The sequence below is a fragment of the Dromiciops gliroides genome, chromosome 3 (genome assembly GCF_019393635.1).
Source record: "Dromiciops gliroides isolate mDroGli1 chromosome 3, mDroGli1.pri, whole genome shotgun sequence".
NCBI lineage: Eukaryota > Metazoa > Chordata > Mammalia > Microbiotheria > Microbiotheriidae > Dromiciops > Dromiciops gliroides.
Window position 1 is genome coordinate 670,674,130 of NC_057863.1, and position 8,369 is coordinate 670,682,498.

Here is an 8,369-nt window from a genome sequence, read left to right on the forward strand (position 1 = left end):
TGATCAAAGTAGCTATCTTTCACAGTTAATTAATGTTAGAATATTGCTATTACTGTGTATGCTGTTATCCTGTTTCTGCTCACTCTACTTTGCATCAGTTTATATCAATCCTAGTTTTTCTGAAGCTATCCTCTTTGTCATAGAGCACAACAGTATTCCATCACTAGGGTGACATTTAAAAAGTCTGAGAGACATAATTTCTAGGTAATCATTTTATCAATAATGCTAGCATATTATTAATAAAAGGGATGATAGTTTTGCCATCTCTCTTAGACAAAAGACACTCATGGCAGTGGGCTCGCAGTTTATATGCCCTTGGAAGAGTGGCAATTAACTCTCATTGGTTAACAAGAAGAGAGAATGACTATTATGAGAGGTGAACCTGTTCTAATGAGGGGATTGGGAATGTGACTTTGTTCATGTTATTTCCTTCCAAATCACCCCCAGCCTAGGGGAAATCTAGATAAAGAATCTATATCCCCCACTGAAGCCTGAGTAGAACACAATGGGCTAGAGTTTCACCTTAGTTTAATTCCTTCTAAGGTTGGGTGGGATCACAATGCCTAGATTGAGGAGGATGTTAATCCTATCTAGTATCAGTCCTGTCCTTCTGAGGCTGAGCTTTAAAATGAGGACTTTAGAAAAAAGGGGGAAAACTCTGGATCTCCCTAAAGAATTTGTTACTAGTAATCGCTTCTTTCACTATCATATACCACAACTTGTTTAGTCATTCTCCAGTTGATGGGCATCCCTTCAATTTGCAATTCCTTGCCACCACAAAAAGAGCTGCTATAAATATTTTTGTACAAGTGGGTTATTTTCCTTTGATCTCTTTGGAATACAGACCTAGTAATGCTATTGCTGGGTCAAAAGGTATGCACAGTTTGATGGCCCTTTGGGCATAGTTCCAAATTGTTCTCCAGAATCATTAGGTCAGTTCACAACTCCACCAACAGTGCATTATTGTCCTGAATTTCTCACAACCCATATAAAATCATTTTCCTTTTCTGTTATGTTAGCCAATCTGGTAGGTATGTGGTGGTACCTAAGAATTGTTTTAACATGTGTTTCTTTAATTATTAGTGATTTGGGGGAGATACCTTTTGAGTGCTTAGGTGGTGGACCATGATGGACAAAGGAACTTTATTCAACTCAATCAACTTGAGATATCTACAATGTCAATCCTTGTTGAATATCTTTTCACTATGGTTAAGTAAATATCTTTCTTAATTCTTTTTAAAAATTTTATTTATAATAATAAACATTTTAATTTATATTTTAGGGTTCCAATTTTTATTACTCTTCCTGCCCCCCTCCCCTTCCCCTTCCCTGAGGTCCAAACAATCAGATATGGGTTATACATGTATGATTATGTAAACCATTACCATATTTGTTATTTTGTACAAGAAAACTTGATTAAAAGAAAAAAAATTAGAGAAAGTGAAAAACAGCATGCTTCAATCTGTTCAATCAATATGTTTTTCTCTGGAGGTAGATAGTGTGTTTCATCATGAATCCTTTGGGATTGTCTTGGATCATTGTATTGCTGAGAATAGTTAAGTCATTCACACTTCTTCATCAAACAATATTGCTGTCACTGTGCTTGATGTTCTCTTGCTTCTGTTCACTTCACTATACATGAGTTCATACAATGCTCTCCAGGACTTTCTGAAATCATCCTGTTTGTCATTTCTTATAGCACTAAAGTATTCCATCACAATCATATAACACAGTTTATTTAGTCATTCCCCAATAGATGGGCATTTCTTTGATTTCCAATTCTTGGTTACCACAAAAAGAGCTGCTAGAAATATTTTTGTACATATAGGTCTTTTCCTCTTTTTGGGGATGTCTTTGGAATATAAACAGCAGTAGTATTGCTGGATCAAAGGGTATGCACAGTTCTATAGCCCTTTGGGCATAGTTCCAATTGCTTTTGTAACAATTGGAGCAATGCCACCCACTGGAGAGTTACTGTAGGAAAGCTCCACCATGAGGAGAAGACATCTGAGGGCAAGCCATGTGGCTTGGGAGGTCACTTCCTTGGTGTCAGGAAGTGACGTTTGCTCGTGGGTACTGTCTATCAAAGCTATCAGCCAATTAGCTTGGAGCTGTGTGTGTGGGGACAGGACTTCCAGTTTTCACAGGACGCTTGTGGAATGAAGAAGGGGTGGTTCTCTTTTGTCAGGACTCTCGTGGAGAGTGGAACAAAAATTGCTGCCTCCCTGAGATAGATAGCTGTAGGCATCTAGGCCTCTTTCCACCAAATCCTTATTCTCCTTAATAAATGCTTAAAAGTCTAAACTCTTGCTAAAGCTTATAATTTATTGACAACCACTCAGATATTTTAGACAAACTAGCTAGAATTTTAGCTCCTTACAGATGGCTGACCATGAAGAGGAAAGCTGAACCTTGATCTTCTGACTTTCCAGTTTGGTAAGAATTTTCCCAGATTTCCCATGTGCTTATCTCTTTCAGTTTTAAATTGCCTGTTAAGTATATACTTTAACTCTTAAGTACTCTTAGCCTCCTATTTTCAAGACCGGGGACTGTGGGACCAAGGAGGACTTCTGGGTTTTAGTGTTCTAAGCTTCTTCTGGCTTTTCAACCAGGTCAAGATTGACCTCGTGTTTAAGTTCAGTCCTTATGAATTCGAATCAGTAGGAAAGCTACTCATGGATTGAGATAAGGGAAAACTGACAGTGAAATAAAACATGACCAAGGGAAATCTGATTAGACTGTGTTTTATATGGCATAGATTATTAGAGGAAGAATGGCCTGAACATGGGACATTTAATCCCCAAAGATTGAAGCATTTACAAGGAATCCTATGCCACTGGCCATCTAAAACATTGACTTTATTGGAAAGTCTGGAGTAAAGCAAGCAGAAAACTGATACAAGGGGATACAAGAGAAGTTTGAAACTGAGCCTGTTTCTCAGGCTGGAATGCTAAATAGCCCAACTTCTATTTCCTCTACAGAAAATTCACCTTTAGGGGAAACAGAAAAACCCCAAATTCTTCCCTTTCAAGACATTTTCACCCATGACCGAAAGGATATTGTAGTAAAACTCAGACAATATACACCTTTTGGGCTCAAAAACTTGAATTCATGGAAACAAAATATTCCTAAATTTGATGAAGAACCCAAACAGTTATCAGCCAGTTTAGAGCAATTTTCAGAGGATATCAGCCCACTTTGGGGTGATGTTATTGATCTCATGGAAATTATATTATCCCCAGGGGAAAGAGCTGATATATTAGCTGCAGTGAACTCCTTAGAAACATTAGGAAAAGTTACTATTGGATGGTCTTTAGAAAACCCTAACTGGGACCCCAATATCCCTGAGCATTTTGATGAGTTGCAGGAAGCAAGGGAAACATTGTTGAAGGCAATGGAGTCTGGTGCTACCAAGACTGATAACTGACAAAAATTTATAGATACAGTTCAGGAACCTAATGAAAGACCTAATAGATTCTATGATAGATTGTGTAAGAGTGTTAAACAATATACTAGATTGGACCCATAAGATTCTAGAGATGCTCATTTTATCTGTAATCATTTTGTGAATCAATCCTTACCAGAAATATGGAAATATTTTGAAAAGTAGTGTCCAGGTTGGAATGCCCTGAGTACTGACAGAATTAAAGAAATAGTAACATATGTTTATGAAGGAAATGAGAAAGAAGAAAGGAACAGGCAGAGCATTTTAGCTCCATTACAGGAAACCACAAGGTAGCAAGGTCAGGCAGTTGGGAATCACTATCAACCCCTGAATTGCTATAAACCCACTAGATTTTGCTATTACTGCAATAGACAGGGACACATAATGCGGTACTGTAGAATAAGGGAAAGGGAACTTAGACAGATGATGACTGGGGAATTCAGAAACCCTTTCAGGGGGAAGAATCAAAACAGTTATAGACCCACTCAGGGAGGCGCAGAGAAGCAGAATCAAAACAGTTATGGATCCTCTCAAAGAAGTACAGAGGGGCAGAACCAAAACACTTATAGATCCTTTCAGAGAGAAACAGAGGACTGATGGAGGGGAAAGGATGGTAGAATCTGAAGATTTTACCTTTTCAGACCCCAATATCTTTAGCCCTTGTGCCAGTCTATTCACATTCTCAGGTTGGGGGAGATACCTCTGTTGCTTCCTATATACAGGAATTACAAACCAGGCTACATGAACTCCATGAGGCAGGGACAGCAGTACAGGCTGGCCCCTTGGACTTCTCCTTACATGATTTGAGACCAGGAGACAATGTATACATTAAAAATTTTCAGGGCAGCTAGGTGGCTCAGTGAATAGAGCATCAACCCTGGAATCAGGAGGACCTAAGTTCAAATCTGGTCTCAGACACTTAACACTTACTGTGTTAAGCTGTGTGACCCTGGGCAAGTCACTTAGCCCCAATTGCCTCACCCCCCCACCCCAATTTTTTTTTTCAATGGACTAGTGGGACTCAGCCAACATAGGAAGGTCCTTTCCAGGTATTGCTAACAACTCTGACAGCTATTAAAATCAGAGAGGAGAAGGACTCCTGGATCCATTGTTCCCATGTAAAACAGGTACCAGCACATGTAGACTATTGAATTTCATTGTCTCTTATTTTTCCATGTGTATTTTGTTCTATTCATCTATCTATTTTTTAACTAATGCAAGATGGTTTTGATTTCATAATGTAATATTGTCATCAAGAATGCCTGAAAGGGGGAAGCTAGGTGGTGCAGTGGATAAAGCACTGGCCTTGGATTCAGGAGGACCTGAGTTCAAATCTGACTTCAGACACTTGACACAGCTGGTAAAGCTGTGTGACCCTGGGCAAATCACTTAACCCTCATTGCCCTGCCAAAACAACAACAACAACAAAAATAATGCCTGAAAGTCCTCTCTTTCATTGAATTCCCATTTCCCCCCCTGAAAGATTATACTGTTTTGCTGGGTAGGTGATTTTTGGTTGTAATCCCTGTCCTTTTGCCTTCTGGAATATCATATTCCAAGTCTTCCTGTCTTTTAATGTAGAAGCTGCTAGATCTTGTCTCATCCTGACTGTGGCTCCACAATATTTGAATTGTTTCTTTCTGGCTGCTTGTAATATTTTCTCCTTGACCTGAGAGCTCTGGAATTTGGCTATAATATTCCTGCAGATTTTCATTTTGGGATCTCTTTTAGGAGGTGATCAGTGGATTCTTTCAATTTCTATTTTGTACTCTGGTTCTAGACTATCAGGGCAATTTTCTCTGATAATGTTTTGGAAGATGATGTATAGACTCTTTTTTTTCATCATGACTTTCAGACAGTCCAATAATTTTCAAATTATCTCTCCTGGATCTATTTTCCAGGTCAGTTGTTTTTCCAAGGAGATATTTCACATTGCCTTCTATTTTTTCATTCTTTTGGTTTTGCTTTATTGTGTCTTGATTTCTCATAAAGCCATTAACTTCCATTTGCTTAATCCTAATTTTTAAGGAGTTATTTTCTTCAGAGAGCTTTTGGACCTCCTTTTCCATTTGGCCAATTCGGCTTTGCAAGCTGTTGACTTTTTTCATTATTTTCTTGTATCACTCTCATTTCTCTTTCCATTTTTTCCTCTACCTCTCTTACTTTATTTTCAAAGTCCTTTTTACCCTTCTGTGGCCTGAGACCAATTCATATTTTTCTTGGAAGCTTTGGATGTAGAAGGTTTGGCCTTTTTATCTTCTTCTGAGTGTGTTTTGTTTGTTTGTTTGTTTTTCTTGTGAGGCAATTGGGGTTAAGTGACTTGCCCAGGGTCACACAGCTAGTAAGTGTCAAGTGTCTGAGGCTGGATTTGAACTTAGGTCGTCCTGAATCCAGGGCCGGTGCTCTATCCACTGTGCCACCTAGCTGCCCCTTGAGGGCATATTTTGATCTTCCTTGTCACATAGAAACTTTCTAGGGTCAGCATTTTTTCTGTTTTCTCATTTTCCCAGTTTATTTCTTGACTTTGAACTCTTGGTTAAAGTGGGGAACTGCTTCCAGGGTGGAGGGTGCACTGTCCCAAACTTCAGGGGATTTGAGTAGGTGTTCTCTCAGATTCTTCTAGGAATTTTTAAGTCCCTGATTCTTCCCAGCTGGTATGATTTAAGAAGAAACATGTTCACCACTCCTCTGGCCTGTGCCCTGGCCTGCAAGCAACCACAGGCCTGCTTCTCTGCCCTGGGACCTGGAACAAAGTCCTACTCTACTGTGGATGTAAGCTCTTGTATGTTTGTGCCCCTCCCCCACATGGGACCACCACCCAAGACTGTGACCAGGATCTGAGCACAGGCAAAACAACAGAGTCCCACCTCAACACCAGTAAAGAGATCCCCGTAATCTCCCCCTGGCCAACTGATGGACACCCTAACTGGCTGTGGGCTGAATTCCAGAAGCAGCTGCTGCTGCTGCAGTACATTCAGAGGTTCCTGAGGCCTCACAGGACTCATTAAAAATTCTACTATCCACCCCCAGAGAGAGAATGGATGAACTCAGAATGCAAATTGAAGTATACTTTTCTCACGGTTTTCCTTTTTTTGGCAATATGGCTAATATAGAAATATGTTTTGCATTATTTCATATATAGTTGATATATTGTTTGCCTTCTCAGTGGGTAGAAGAGGGGCAGTTGGAAAAGCAAGAATTTGGAACCCAAAATTTTTTTTAAATGTCAAAATTAATAATAAAATTTAAAAATAGGATGAGGAGGCTCTTTTTGGGGGTGGGTATATCATGGTATAAAGATAGTCTAATGGTTCTAAAATTTGATCTCCTTGATCTGTTTTTCCAGGTCAGTTATTTCTGCTATGAGATATTTTACATACTCCCCTTTCCCCACCTTAGTTTTGTAAAAAAAAAATTAATTAACTTAATCTGAAAAAAATGTATAACTGTACTTATATGAAAAATTATAACTAGAAAAATTATAATTGAGCCATAAATCCTGCAGCGGTCGCCATTCAAATGTAAGAATACTTTTGCTAACTAGCTGGGCCTAATCTCACTGGGGGTCTAATCTGTGGATTTTTGACTAATCTGTGGATGTTTGACTGGCTGGCTATTTGACTGCTATTAATTTTTTGAATAGAATTTTATTTTCTGGGGCAGCTAGGTGGCACAGTGGATAGAGCACAGGCCCTGGAGTCAGGAGGACCTGAGTTCAAATCTAGCCTCAGACACTTAACACTTATTAGCCGTGTGACCCTGGGCAAGTCACTTAAACCCAATTGCCTCACTTAAAAAAAAAAGTAGACAAGAATCTGTTATAAAAAAAAATTTATTTTCCAAAATATATGTAAAAACAAAATTTTAACATCAATTTTTTAAAACACTTTGTGTTCCAACTTCTCTTCCCCACCCCCTCCATTTGCATCCCCCACCCACAAGAACTCAAGCAATTCAAAATAAGTTATACATGAGTAGTCATGGAAAAATTCCCATATTAGCTAGTTGTGAGAGAAAACAGTCAAAAAACCCAAAATTTCAGATTAAGGAATTGTCAAAGAGGAAAAGAAAAAAAATTTTTAAATGTGTTTCCATCTGTTTTCAGATACTATCAGTTCTTTCTTTTCAGATGGGCTGCAATCTTCATAAGTCCTTCAAATCTTCTCTGTCTTTTTTCTGTCTGGCCTCTTCTCTCTACCTTCTAGCTGGAAAGCCCTTTCTCCAAGTCCTCTGTGCTGACTGCCCCACTGAATAGTCCCCTGCTTCACTCTTGAACTTCTCTCTCACTTCCATTGCGATGAACCCCTGAAAAGCCTCTTACTTCGGACCATGCCTTCCTCTGTCTGTCTCCTCTCTTACTGTCTTCTCCAACCTCCTTGTACCGTCTCCCCCCTTTGTCTCTTGTCAGCCCCCCTTTTTATTAACCTGCTCTCAGGTGAAATTCGGGGCTGGCTGCCCCCCAGGGCCGGCCGAGCCCATGCTCCCCGGGCTGAGCTGGGGGGTGGGTGAAGCAAACCCCAGCATCTCAGAGGCTTTCAGTGTGCCTCCTTGCTGTGTGCAGGGCTGCACAGCTCAGCCAGCTCAGAGACCCCCTGCAGCTGAAGCAGAGGGGGAGGGGAAGCTCTGCTTGTGGAGCCTGAGGCTAATTTCAATGCCCAGAGTTTTTCAGCCTTTTAACTTTATTTGCATATTTTTGTTGTGTCACAAAGCTGTTGGCTTCATAATAAATACATACTTCAAAGTTATTTGGTTCATTTGAACTTCAGCAAGTTTGTTTCTTGGGCAAGAGGTTTTGTGTCTTCTGTGCCAAGGTGTTAATTCCCTTTTCAATTTTTTCTTTTTTATTGGGGAATGGCTTGCATTTTTATAAATTTGACTCAGTTCTCCATATATTTGGGAAATGAGGTCTTTATTAGAGATATTT